The 15,336-nt window shown below is 41.7% G+C and overlaps 1 protein-coding gene across 2 annotated transcripts in view; it reads right to left on the bottom strand.

Moving 5' to 3' along the window:
- LOC134345844 (dedicator of cytokinesis protein 2-like) overlaps nt 1–15,336 on the bottom strand; it is a 1,258,793-nt gene that overhangs the window by 506,561 nt on the left and 736,896 nt on the right. The window lies entirely within an intron of this gene.

Below are 15,336 nucleotides of genomic sequence, written 5' to 3'. Positions count from 1 at the left end.
ATACCAGTTCCAGTACCAATACCAATACCAGTTCCAGTACCAATACCAGTTCCAGTACCAATACCAATAGCAATTCCAGCACCAATACCAATTCCAGTACCAATACCAATAGCAATTCCAGTACCAATACCAATAGCAATTCCAGTACCAATACCAATACCAGTTCCAGTACCAATAGCAATTCCAGCACCAATACCAATAGCAATTCCAGTACCAATACCAATACCAGTTCCAGTACCAATACCAATACCAGTTCCAGTACCAATACCAATACCAGTTCCAGTACCAATAGCAATTCCAGCACCAATACCAATAGCAATTCCAGTACCAATACCAATACCAGTTCCAGTACCAATAGCAATTCCAGCACCAATACCAATAGCAATTCCAGTACCAATACCAATAGCAATTCCAGTGCCAATACCAATATCAATTCCAGTTCCAGTACCAATACCAATACCAATTCCAGTTCCAGTACCAATACCAATACCAATTCCAGTACCAATACCAATATCAATTCCAGTACCAATACCAATAGCAATTCCAGTGCCAATACCAATTCCAGTTCTAGTACCAATATCAATACCAATACCAATTCCTGTACCAATATCAATACCAATACCAATACTAATTCCAATACCAATTCCAATTCCAATTCCAATACCAATACTGAATCCAATGCCAATACTAATACCAATAATGAATCCAATACCAATACTAGTACCTATACTGATACTAAGTCCAATATCAATATCAATTCCAGTACCGATATTGATACTGATACTAAATTCAATACCAATACCTGTACCGATGCTAAATCCAATACCCATACCTATACCAATACTAAATCCAATACCAATATCAATTCCAGTACCAATACCGATACCAATATAGAATCTAATGTCAATATCGAATTCCAATACCAATACAAAGCAATGCCGGTGCCAGTACCAATGAACAAGACCAGTCAGTACATCTACGTTTCCCATTGCCACCCTCCTTCATTAACCAGGTTCCTGAGGACAGGTCGGGGAGATGCAGGGACTCCTTTTAATCCAAGCTCAGGGCTGTTGGAACAATAGCACTATGTTTTATTCACTGATTCTCCCCTTAAGTCTCATGCCTAGTTCCTTTAAATTTTTTTGTCTTTCAAAAGAAGGAAAAAGATGAACAACTCTGCCTGATGAGCCCTGATGGGCCGGTCCAATCATATCATGCTCAACAAGTAGATGTAATTCTCAACTCCCAATTTAATAAACACATCTCTGCAAAGTTTGAGCACCTGAGCCTCTCAATTTCTTTGTGTGTTTTTTGAAACAATTAAAACTTTTTAAGAGTTGAATCAATGTGATATTATCATTATTTTTATAATTATTCAGGAACTCGGTGTTAAGGCCATAAGGGCAGAAGCCACAGGAGTAGAATTAGGCCATTTGACCCATCAAATCTGCTCCTACATTCCATCATGGCTGATGGCAGTATAGAATATATTGTCCATCCCTACCAAACAAAGGATCTCAACCCAAAATGTCAACTCTCTATTTCCCCAGAAAATGCTGTCTGACCTAACAGAGAGACCTTGGGAAGTAAGGACGTGGTTCCTTGACAGTGGCAGCACAGGTAGACCATGTGGCCGTGAAGGCTTCCGGCACATTGGCCTTCATTAGTCAGGACAATAAGTGGAGAAGTTAGAATTTTATGTTGCAGTTGTACAAGACATTGTTGAGGCTGCATTTTGAGTGTGCTGTGAAGCTTTTGGTCAGTCTGCTGTACGAAAGATTCTATTAGGTTGCAAAGACTGTTGAACAAATTTATGAGGTTATTGTCAGGAATTGAGGGACTGAGCTATGGAGAAAGGTTGAACAGGCTGAAACTTTACTCATTGGACATAGGAGAATAAGGGGTGATATCACAGAGGGGTACATAATCATGAGGGGAATCGATAGGGCGAATGAACACAGTCTTTTTCATAGGGTTGAGGAATCAAGAAGTGTTTAAGGTGGGAAGGGAGAGAGAGACTTAATAAGAATGTAAGGGGTAAGTTTTTCACCCAGAGGGTAGTTGATCAAGAAGAAGGTACAGGAACCTCAGGACTCACATCACCAGGTTCAGGAGCAGTTACTATCCCTCAATCATCAGACTCTTGAACCAAAGTGAGTAACTTCACTCAACTTCACTTGCCTCCTTATTGAAATGTTCCCACAACCAATGGACTCACTTTCAAGGACTCTTCACTTCATGTTCTTGATATTTATTGCTTATTTATTTATTTATTTATTTATTATTTCTTTCTTTTTATATTTGCACAGTTTGTTGTCTTTTGCACACTGCTTGAATCCCCAAGTTGGTGCAGTCTTTCATTGATTCTGTAATGGTTATTATTCTGTAGAGTTATTGAGTATGCCTGCAAGAAAATGCATCTCAGGGTAGTATATGGTGACATACGTGTGTTTTGATAATAAATTTACTTTGAAATTTTGGAATGAGCTTCCTGAGGAAGTGGTTGAGGTAGGTATATTAACAACATTTAGAAGGCATTTAGACAGGTAGATGGATAGGAACAGTTTGAAGAGATGAGTCAAATGGGACTAGCTTAGATGGGAATCTTGGTTGGCAAGGACCAGTTGGGCTGAATAGCCTCTTTGTGTGTTGTACAGCTCCATGATCCAGTGAGTTCCTCCAGCAACTTGTTATCCCTACTTGCTTCTTGAGAAAATAATCATCTTTTTGCATTTGAGTAGTAATGGCACGTGAGAGGTTTGCTTGGCCATTATTAAAAAAATTTATCTTAGAGATACAGCATGGTATCAAGCCGTGACAGTGGATCATAAACACAAGGAAATCTTCAGATGCTGGAAAGCGAGAGTAACACACACAAAATGATGGAGGAACTCAGCAGGTCAGGCAGTATCTATGGAGAGGAATGAACATTCGATGTTTTGGGCTGATAAAGGGTCTTGAGTTCCTCCATCATTTCACATGTGTCCCTGTGACAGCGGAGTTAGTTTGAAGGACCAACAAACATTCTATGGCAGAGGAAAGGAGCTGGTGCAAATGGCGAAATTGACCAACTGGAGACCTGTGTACAACCATCTGGAGTTGAACTCCCTACCCAAATATAATACAAATTCAACTTCACCAACTTAGAAGATGAAAATAAAACTTGTGTTGTTTTCTCTGGAGTGGCAGAGGCTGAGGGGAGTCCTGATAGAATTCACAGGATTGTGGGAGGCCCAGACAGGGCAGACAACCAGCATCTTTCTCCCGTGGTCAAAATTTCTAACACTAGAGAGATTTTTCAAGTTTAGCTTTTATTTGTCCACATGTACATCGAAATAGTGAACTGCGTTATTTGCATTGAGGTTGCGCTGGAGACAGCCCATAAGTGTTGTTACACTTCTGGCACCAACATAGCATGCCCACAACATACTAACCCTCAGCCAGATACCTTTGGACTGTGAGAGGAAATCAGATCACCTGGAGGAAACCCACGCGGTTGTGAGAAGAACATACATTTAAGGTGTACATTTACCGCATGCATTTGAAGCAAGAAGGGGGTAAGTTGAAAGGAGATGGGTGAAACAATTAATTTAGCACAGAGTTGCGGATACTTGGAATGTGCTGCTTGGGGTGGTAGTGGAGACAGATACGATGGAGGCGTTTTTGAGGCAAGTGAATCTGCCATGAATGGAGGAAGATAAGCATTGTGTAGGCAAAAAGGAGTAGGTGTTTACAGCATCATACATCAAAGTTGCTGGTGAACGCAGCAGGCCAAGCAGCATCTATAGGAAGAGGTGCAGTCGACATTTCAGGCCGAGACCCTTCGTCCTGACGAAGGGTCTCGGCCTGAAACGTCGACTGCACCTCTTCCTATAGATGCTGCTTGGCCTGCTGTGTTCACCAGCAACTTTGATGTATGTTGCTTGAATTTCCAGCATCTGCAGAATTCCTGTTGTAGGTGTTTACAGCATAATTAGTTTGGCACAACTTTGTGGCCAAATGGCCTGTTCCTGTGCTGTACTGTTCTATATTTAATGTTCTAGTTGAATAAGATTTATTCTGCCTCTCGTGAGCAAGACAAAACTAGGCAATTTTCCATGCAGTTGGCTGGATGCCAGTATTTAACTTTTTTTTTATTTAGAGATACAGCATGGAATAGGTCCTTCTGGCCCAACGAACCACATCACCCAGCAACCCACCTATTTAACCTAATTAACCTCGCCTAATCATAGGATAATTTACAATGACCTATTAACCTACTAACCAGCGTGGCTTTGGACTCTGAGAGGAATCTGACTGTTTACAGCCTGCTGAGTTCCTCCAGCGTTTTGTGTGTGTTGCTTGGATTTCCAGCATCTGCATCTTTTCTTTTGTTTCTGATTGGCTACCCCTTCATTTGACCTTCGAATACTGTTGGCTATGGTAGCAGTAAATCAATGTAGTGTACAGGATTATCTGTGGAGACTGCTATTAGAACTAGGTCGGCCAGAGAGGACGTAGACTCTCAACTCGTTTATGGGGACACAAACTGGCGGTTCAGAGACATGACCTACTGTTGCTGCTCTCAGTACAGGAAGGGCAAGAAGGACACCTCATTAACTGGGATACCATGGAGGTTCTTGCGCATGAAGAAGGTCTGAGAACTTTTAGAAGCATGGTTCTCTTCTGATAATTCCGTAAACAAACATATCGAAATAGAAGCCATCCACAAATCCCTAAGAGCCAAAGAAACACAAGCCAATAGAATTCAAAGGTCAACTGTAGGGGTAACCAATCAGGACCAAGGCAACCAAACTGAGGCACATACAAACATGAACACTTCCAGAGAGAAACACCATCAAATGCGCACTGAAGATGTCACCTTGACTGGAGGTGAAACGTCTGCAAGCTAATTGCCAAGCTCACCGAACACCACAACATCAAATGCCTCAATCCAAGCTATAATATTCACCACCATTCTAAACTGGACAATGTGCCCAATTGCCTTCTCCTGTTTGCACACGTTCTGGAAGTTTCACTCCAATGACAGAATTAAAATATTGTCCATGCAGTGGTTGATGCTGCATTGTTTCAATCCGTCATTCCACACTCAAAAGGGATCGATTTTAAGAGCTGGCATTCCTATACAGTTGGGTTCCTTTGGCCTGCTATTCTGAGCATGAATATGGTCTGTCTTCCTCTTTCATACCGCTACAATAATTAAAGAAAGCATGTCCCATGTCACACCTCCATAATTAATCATATTTTGCAGCAACTGCCAAAAGCCCTCTAAAGAAGAGCTTCTTGAGAAACACTCAGATTAAAGAGGCAAGTTCTCTTTTCAAACCTGATCTTTGGACTCACTGGATGTTTGAGAGTACTTAACATTGTGTGGATTGCTTTGAACTGTGGTCTGCTTCAGAGTCGTAAGACTATGAGACCATAAGGTATAGGAGCAGAATCAGGCCATTCAGCCCATTGAGTCTTCCCCACCATTTCATGTCTGATTCTCTCAACCCCATTCTCCTCCCTTCTCACCATAACCTTTCACACCCTGATTAATAAAGAACTTATCAACCTCTGCCTTAAATGTGCCCAGTGTCCGGGCATCCACAAGTGCCTGTGGCAAAGAATTCCACAGATTCACCACCCTCTGGCTAAAGAAATTCCTCCTCATCTCTGCTATAAATTGACATCAGCACACAGACAGGCTCTTCAGCCCATCTAATGCCAAACTATTATTGTGCCTAGTCCCATTGGCATGCACTCGACCCATAGCCTTCCAACCCCTCCCATCCATGTTCTTATCTAAACTTCTCTTAAACATTAAAATCAAATCCACATCCACCACTTTGGCTGGCAACACGTTTCACACTCTCACCACCCTCCGAGTGAAGAAGCTCCCCTTCATATTCCCCTTGAACATTTCACTTTTCACCCTTAACCCATGATCTCTAGTTCCAGTCTCATCCAACCCCAGTCGAAACGACCTGTTGACATTTACCCTATCGATACGCCTCATAATTTTGCATACCCCTGTTGAATTTTCCTTCATTCTCCTATGCTCTGGAGAAAAAAGTCCTAACCTATTCAACCTTTCCCTATAACTCAGGTCCTCAAATCCTGCCCTGGCAACATCCTTGTAAATTTTCTCTCAAGAAAAACAGTTCTGCAGAGCCTTGGTTTGGTGTATCTTGTGTGAGCTGAAGAAGAAAGAAACTCTCAACTTCTTTCAATGTGGCCCAGTGTCAATTTCAAGCACTCAGAGATCAAAAATACAGTTATTATTGAAGTATGCAGTATGCAACCAATAGATACGTCTTCCCACAGACAGTCATGAAACAAAGAAAACCATAAAACCCATTCAAAGAAAAGCATTAAAAACAAAAAAGAACAAATCGTGTAAATGGCAAAAAAGCATAAAACACAGAATATAAAACATCACACCATAAAGTCAAGAAACAGCGCAGGAATGTTCACTTTCAGCTCAGTTCAGTTCAATCAAGAGCTGTGTTGTTCGTTGACTGCAGGCTGTATAGCCAGCCCACACTGATCGACATTGCACAAAGTAGGAACAAAAAACAGCAGCCAGAAACGAAAAGCACCTTACAACATGAACTACAGAGCCCATCCCACAAACTGCGTTGCCCAAGAGCCAAAACTCCAGCAGCAGCGAGAGAGAGGGACCGATCGAAAATCATCAAAGCTCGAAAATCATCAAAGCTCAAAAATCATCAAAAACTCAAGATATTCTTAAAAATTGCAAGAAGTTTTGGAAACACAAATACAACAGTCTACTTTGTCCCTCAAGCAGATTTCAAACAATGATGAGTCAGAGTATATGAAGAAGATAGAGAACTTTTCCTGTTATGTCACAATGCCATAATGGTTAGCTATAAGATCAGGATTCGATTTCCACTATAGTCTGTACGGATTTTTTTGTATATAAACTCTTCCCTCTCAGTCTTTGATATTTCTATCTGGGGAGAAAGGATCCTGAAGGTTGATAGTATCTTTGCCACTCACAATTTTTCAACCTTCTATCGGGTGTCCCCTCAGCTTCAGGAAACAGCCCACACTTTTCCAACTTCCAACTGTGCATAAGCACAGGCCAAGTATAGCTAAATAACGTGGAGCTCGTCAGCCCTCTGTGTTGAAGCAGCATATGTTGAGAAATTACTCACACTTGGAGCTCCTGATCCTCTGGCTCAGGGCCACCTCCAAGCTGTGCCGAGATTCCCCGCTGCCAGATGAGTCAAGTTCAACATAATTCAGCACAGGGGAACTCAAGCGAGCAATGCTCCGTTCACAAAACCATTTTCAACTGAGGCTTCATTTATTCCTTTTTTCTCAATGTGGGTGACTTGCCGTCTGCAATAAACCCCCTCAGATCAAGCCTCCATATGGGACGATAGAGTCCTAATTCCCATCTGCGAGCATGGCTCAGATATCCAGAGTTATGCCAGTGCTCCATGGACCTTCATTGCCCTTTCTCCCTTCTCTCTTTTTCCATTTCCCCACTCTGGCTTCCCCCACTTATCCCTTCTCTTCTCCTCACCTGCCTCTGGTGTCTCTCCTTCTCTTTTTCCCATGGTCCAGTCTTCTCTCCAATCAGATTCCTTCTTCCACAGTAATTACCTTTTCCCCCTATCAGCTCCCAGCTTCTTACTTCATCTACCCTCCTAACCCACATTCTCCTCACCTGGCTTCACCTATCACCTGCCAGCTTGTACTCCTTCCCCTCCCCTACCCTCTTATTCTGCTTCTGCCCCCTTCCGTCCTTGCCCTGATGAAGGGTCTCGGCCCGAAACTTTTTATTCCTCTCCATAGATGCTGCCTGACCTGCTGAGTTGCTCCAGTTTTTTGTATTTGTTGCTCTCCAGCACCTGCAGAATCCCGCTTATTTATAATCAAGAGTTGCACCAGGTCTCCATGACTTTCCACTACAAGACACTTCCCAACTGAGGCATCGAGCAAACAAGGTGAATCAGTGTTATTCTGAAATGTGCTTTAAACCTATGAAGAAGAGAGTTGCCGAACAGATCGGGTTGTTAAAACCTCGTTGAATTTGGACAGATGTCAGAACGTACTGTGCCTGTGGGAGTGACCAGAGAAATCCACTCTCTGTCAATGAGGAGCATTGAACAGGCATAGCGGAGAAAACAAAAAAATATATATATGCTCACAGGAAGCCTCAGCCGAACTTAATGTGCTGTTGGGCAGGTGGGGAATTCACCTTGCTTCTGACAAGGGTCAATAAATATTGCACTGGCCCAAGGCTCTATGATAGCACCATCTCTCAAGAGCAGAACATTCATAATCGTCTCCTCAATGAGCCCAGAGGGTAGGGAATCTGTGCAATTCACTGCTACACACGGCTGTGGAAGCCAGGTCATTGGGCTACTTAAAGCGGAGGTCGATGGGTTCTGGATTAGTAAGGGTATCAAATGTTATGGAGAGAAGGTAGGAGAATGGGGTAGAGAGGGATAATAAATGAGCTATGATGGAATGGCAGAGCAGACTCAACGGGCCAAATTTCAAGTCAAGTTTATTGTCATTTAATTTTTTACATATAAACAATCAAACAAGACAATGTTTCTCCAAACCAGAGAATAAAGTACAGTAGTACTATAACACATAATAACTAATGGTGGAAGGTCTTGATAGAGTGGATATGGAGAGGATGATGGGAGAGTCTAAGACGAGTGGACACAGACTCAAAATAGGGGAGCGTCCTTTTGGAATGGAGATGAGGAGGAATTACTTCAGCTAGAAAGTGAATATGTGGAATTATTTGCCATGGGCAGCTGTGGATTCCAAGTCTTTATACATCTTTAAGGCAGAGATTGATAGATTCTTGATTGGTCAGTGCATGAAGGGATACGGGGAGAAGGCAGGAGATTGGGACATAAAGGAAAATTGGATCAGCCATGAAGAAATGGTAGAGCAGACTTGATGGGCCAAATGGCCTATTTCTGCTCCTTTATCTTATGATCTTATGAAAGTAAAGATAACATCTACAGATGAATTGTGCATAAATAAACTAAAGTCCACAAATTAAATATTGTAAGGTACAGAACAGATTAACCAGTGATATTTTGAATGCGGTGGGGCAGGGAGTTTGGACAGATACATGGATGGGAAAAATTGAGATGTATATAAGCCAAACTCAGGTAAATAGGACTTTCAGGTAGGTAACTCTGGTCATCATGAATGAGTTCGGCCAAAGGATCTTATTCTGTATTGCATAGATCTAAAGCTCTATGACACTAACATTACCATCTACAGGACAGAGATATTCCTCATTTTCTTTCAACACAGAAACTATCTCCATGACTCAGTCCCTTGAGTCTGGACAACATCCTTGTAAATCTCCTCCGCATTTTTTCTAGCATAATGGCGTCTTTCCAATAAGCAGGGTGGCGAAAACTGAACACAATATTCCAAGAGCCCAAAGGCACTCAACGTTTCAGGAACAGCTTCTTCCCCCATCAGATTTCTGAACTGTTAATGAAACCATATCTCTCTATTTCACTATTTATATATCTTATGTATTGTACTGTAGTGTTGCCGTTAAACGACAAATTTCACGACAGTGATCATAAACCTGATTCTGATTCTGGCCCCACCAACATCTTGAATGCCAGAAAAATAACATTCCTACTTCTATAGACAAAGCCATGACTGATGAAAGACAGCAGACCAAATTTGCTGTCTTTTATTTCAGATTTCCAGTGACTGCAGTGCTTTTGTTTTTGCTTCTATAAGGCCAGTTAGACCTTGGTTCAAAGTTCAACGTAAATTTATTATCTAAGTCCATATCTGTCACCATATACAACCCTAATTCATTTTCTTGCAGGCATTTACAGTAAATATGAAGAAACACAATGGCCAACCACATGGAAGACGATCCAAAATCAGTGTGCAAAAGACAACAATCTGCAAGAATAATTAAAATGGAATAACGATAATACTAATAAGACCAATGAATTCAAGATGATCAATGCAGAAAATGCCAAGCAAAACCAGAAGCGATCTAACACTTTACGGGATCCTGCAGCAGTTTAACTCAATCTGATTACTTACACAGGCACAATCAAGTGGCAAACATCATTCACCAAAATATTGCTTTAAAATACAAACTCATAAAAGAACCTATACCTTACTATAAATATCAGCCTGATCCAGTCCCACAAGTTATATTTTGACCGATCCATTATTACTCACAGGACAATCCATAATAGCTATAATAATACAGGATACACAAGCAAGAACAACTTACTTAATAGATATAGCCATTCCAAACACAGATAGCAAACAAATCAATAAGTGAAAAATACCAGAAATATACTGAATAAAAAGTGGAAACTGACAGACCATAGAACACAAACAGGGCATATATTGTCCTATTTGTAATATCTACAACTGGTGTCATCCCTAAATGACTACACAATAGCACAAAGCAGTTAGGCCTACACAACAATATTTATGTAAATCTTCAGAAAGCTACAACACTAAACACCACTAGAACAGTCCGAAAGTTCCCAGCAATTGAGAAATGAGTGTGCTTGCCTATGCCTGTACCTCAGGTTTTACCAGTTTGAGCTGAGAGAAAAAAATAATAATAATACATATCTAGAATATAAGGTGAAGAATCCTTGGCAGTGAGTCCATGGGTTATGCGAACACTCCAGTGATGGGGTGAGTGAAGCAATCCCCTTTGGTTCAAGATCCTGATGACTGAAGGGTAATAACTGCTCCTGAACCTGGTGGTGTGGGACCTAAGGCTCCTGTACCTTCTTCTTGATGGCAGCAGCAAGAAGAGTGCATGGCCTGGATGGTGGGTATTCTGTTTCCCCTGCTTCTTAAGCAAGGCAGATAGCTAAACTCCAGCTCTGGCGTAGCTGTGGTTTGATTGTTCAGCAACGTGTTACAGTACACAAGGAGCTGAATAAAAAGACAATGCTTCTTGGGATTCTCACGTAAGATAGATTCAAATATTAAAATTCCTTTGACTCCTAACAAAGTGCTTCTAACTAACAGCGACTAAATGAAATATACAAATGATATAAAAATGGCTAACCTGATCATGAAGGTTACTTGCTTAACAACGCAATAATAAGTAATCATCAACAGCTGTGAACTTACAAGTAAGTGGTGAGATCTAGTAATTAGAAATAAAATAACAAACCAAATCAGGAAGGACATAACCGTGTGTGGGGCGGGGGGGGGGTCCTTGATGATAGATGCTGCTTTCCTGCAATGGCGCTCCTTGTGGATGTGCTCAAAGGCACGCAGAAACTGGAACAGATCTACACAGTAGATGGTGAACTTCCGCAGCCTGTGCAGAATACACAACATGTGCTTCAATCATTGGGATGACCTGATGCAGGCAGGGATTACCAACCTTGATGAATCACTTAACATTATCTTGGCCTCTTTCAGCGGTCATCCCAGTGCCTAAACACATTGTGATCTTGTAACATTCCAGACTGATTACCATAAACTGCAATCAAAGAAATTGATAGATTAGCAGCATTATTTTCTCTCCACCCTTGACATGATCTCAACAAGCTGCCTGCTGTAAAAGGGGTGAAATAAACGTCTATTCAACTCTGAGTTCCAGCAGCATAAAGTTCAGGGGAAAACATTTAACTCCTGCAAGACCCTATTTCTTTATCCACGATATTCAAAAATGATATTTCTAAAATTAAAATTCAATATGAAGTGCCAAGCACAAATAATAAAAATTCTGAATAAATGTTCAAAGGCAAGAAAAGGGATTTATCTACTCTGCTTCTAAACCATTATTTCTACAGATGAACCGTGGACAGCATTCTAACTGCCTGCGTCACTGTCTGGTATGGGAGGGGGCCACTGCACAGGATTGAAATAAGCTGCAGAAAGTTGTAAATTCAGCCAGCTCCATCATGAGCACTAGCCTCCCCAACACCCAGGGCATCTTCAACGTGCGATGCCTCAAAAAGGCAGCATCCGTCACTCAGGATCCCCAGCACCCAGGACATGCCCTCCTCTCATTACTGCCATCAGAGAGGAGGTTCAGAAGCCTGAAGGCACACACTCCATGATTCAGGAACAGCTCCTTCCCCTCTGTCGTCCGATTTCTGAATATGGGGCATTGAACCCATGAACAATGCCTCAGTATTTTTTTCTCTTTTTGAACTATTAATTTATTTTAACATACATATATATTTAAATTAGGATGTAGCGTTGCGGCTTTACAAGGAGGCATGGGGCATTGTGAGCAGCTTTAGACCCCTTATATTAAAAAGGATGAAGGTTCAAAGGAGGTTCAAATGGCCTACCTCTGCCCATATATCTTATGGTCTTATATACATACTATAATTCACAGTTTATATTACTATGTATTAAAACGTACTGCTGCCGCATAACAATAAATTTCACGATGTGCGCCGTTGATATTACACCTGATTCTGATTTCACATCAGCTTGCCAGCAAAATCTTTCCAGTTGGCACAGATTCTATGGGCCGAATGGCCTTGTAATATTTTCTATAATTCAATGATTCCTGCTGTCAGGGGTGTCACTTACTGATCAGAAGGTCTAATAAATTGCTGATCAGGTAATGTTCGTGACAAGTCCAATGTTCCATTTTCTGCTACGGGGACAGAACGTTCCCGAATTAGCCATTTACTCAGGCTGACAATGAGATTGTAAAGATTAAAGGTAAGCTTTATTTGTCACATGTACATCGAGACATGGAGTGAAACGCATCTTTTGCGACAAATCAAATAAGCAAGGATTGTGCTGAGAAGCCTGCAGGTGCTGCTACATTTCCAGCCACAACATAGTACGGCCACAACTAATTAACACCAACCCTGACTCCAATGTCTTTGGAACGTGGATGGAAAGCAGAGCATCCGGAGGAAACCCCCACCCCCCACCCACCGTCATTGTAACGTTGTTATAAGCATTTCTATGGCTTCACTCCCCAGTTCCTTGATGAGGAATGCTGTTTTTTCTTCTCCTTACCTGCCCATCACCTCCCCTGGTGCCCCTCCTCTTTCCCATTCTCCCATGGTCCACTCCCCTCTCCTATTAGATTCTTCTTCTTCCACCTTCCAAGCTTCTCATTTCATCCCCTCTCCCCTACCCACCCGGCTATTGCTTTTAGCTTGTACTGTTTTCCCTTACCCCACTTTCTTACTCCGCCTTGATCCTCCTTCCTTTCCAGCCCTGATGAAGAGCTCTGGCCCAGAACTTCAAAAGTTTATTCCTCTCCACAGAGGCTGTCCGACCCACTGAGCTCCTGCAGCACTTTGAGTGCATTCCTCAGATCTCCAGAATCTGCAGGATCTCTTATGTTTATGACAATACACATCAATATTAGCCACTGTAAATTCATTCTCATGTGTAGCTGAGCGTCGGAAGCTGGAAGGACGATGAGAAAGAGGGGAAAATTAAAAAATGAAGTTAGTGTAAACGGATGGCTGAGGAAGGGCTTCCTGAAGAAGGGTCTCAGCCCAAAATGTTTATTCCCTTCCATCAATGCTGCCTGACTTGCTGAAATCCTGCAGCATTGTGTGTGCGTTCTTCTACAGGGCTATTTCACTGGGCAACACAGTTGGAATGGATGAGTTGCCCAAAGGCTTGTTCTAAGACCTTATGACTCGATGTTCCGGTAAATGGACTTATTGAAGAAAGCTTCCTATGGTTGGCATAGACAGGGTGGACAAAGGGGCCTGTTTCTCTGTTACACTCGATGTCCATAAACACACCAAAGCCAAAGTTCTTCCTCCAAGCAAAATCACAAAATCAAATTAGCTGTTTATTATCATGCCACTGTTTAGTGAAGTTAGAACAGAGACAAGAAGAAATTTCTTCAGCCAGAGGGTGGTGAATCTGTGGAATTCATTTCCACAGAGGGATGTAGGGGACAAGTCATTAAAATGGAGGTTGATAGACTCTTACTTTGAAAGGGTGTCAAAGTTGACATGGAGAAGAAAGGAGAGAAGGGTTGAGAAGGAAAATAAATCACCCATGATGGAATGTTGGAACAGACTAAATGGGCTGAATGGCCTAATTCTGCTCCACTATCTTATGGTCTTATGGAGTTCGCTGTCTGAAAATCAGAAACACTTCCAAAGTACTTAATTGATTTGAGGAGACATGGGAGATTCTACATGAATGCCAATCTTTCTTCCTCAATTATTTGAGGAGAAAAATAGATTTTATCTTTCGCGTTAGCAATTTTGCAGGCACCACTGAATGGGTTAAAATTACCTTGGAGCAGATTGCTGAGTTATGCGGCTTCATTGGAAATTCAGAAGTGAAAAACAAAGACACACAAAGCAAAATTGTTCCGGGAGATAAAACACTGGCTTCTCTTGCAATTGCAGATGAATCTCCCTCTCTTGAATCTCAATGGGATGTCAAAGGGCCCCTGCATGCTTTGAAAAATAACAAGTGCAGGAAGATGCTGCTCCTATTACATTGCCTGGCAACACTGCATCTTTTCCCTAATGGAGTCAAGGAATAACACAGAAACCGATTAGTGCGAGATTTTAGATGTCTCCCATTATTTATTTAGGCAATTCTGCAAATACACACAGCATATGTTGGAAAAGTACTCCTTCATCAGCAGTAGTGGATAAGCGTTATCTTTAACAAACTTCATCTCACAATGGTGTACTTCAAAGAGTGATCAGCAGAGATACTTCAAGGAGAAATATTAGCATTCTTATGAGGGACCTTTGATAGCATGACATCAGGGCGAGGAGTACGTTGGCTTCAGACTGCACAGATTTCATGAAATGAAATTATATTTCCTCATTACAGGAAGGTTGTGGAAGCTTTAGAGAGGGTGTAGAGGACGATACTCCCTAGAATGGAGAGCACGTCTTAGGTTGAATGAGCGTGGGCTTTCCAGAGTTCAAAGTTCAAAGTAAATTTATTACCAAAGTACATTTAGGTCACCATATACTGCCCTAGGATTCATTTCCTTGCATGCATCCATAGCAAATAGAACATGATAGAATCAATGAAAAGATGCACACAACAGAGACAGACAAGCAACCAATATGTAAAAGATAACAAACTGTGCAAATACAGTACAAAAAGAAAATAAATAATAATAATAATTAATTGGCAATAAATATCGAGAACATGAGTTGTAGAGACCTTAAAAGTGAGCCCAAAGGCTGCAGAATCAGATCATCGTGGCAGTGAGTGAATTTACCCCTCTGGTTGAAAAGCCTGATGGTTGAGGGGTGATAACTGTTCCTGACCCTGGCAGTGTGAGTCCTGAGGCTCCTGTAACTCCTTCCCGATGGCAGCAGCGAGAAGAGAGTATGTCCTGGGTGGTGGGGGCCCCTG

This window comes from Mobula hypostoma, chromosome 4 (assembly GCF_963921235.1).
Source record: "Mobula hypostoma chromosome 4, sMobHyp1.1, whole genome shotgun sequence".
Lineage (NCBI taxonomy): Eukaryota > Metazoa > Chordata > Chondrichthyes > Myliobatiformes > Myliobatidae > Mobula > Mobula hypostoma.
Note: the sequence above shows the minus strand (reverse complement) of the source record. Positions and strands in the feature narration are given on the sequence as shown.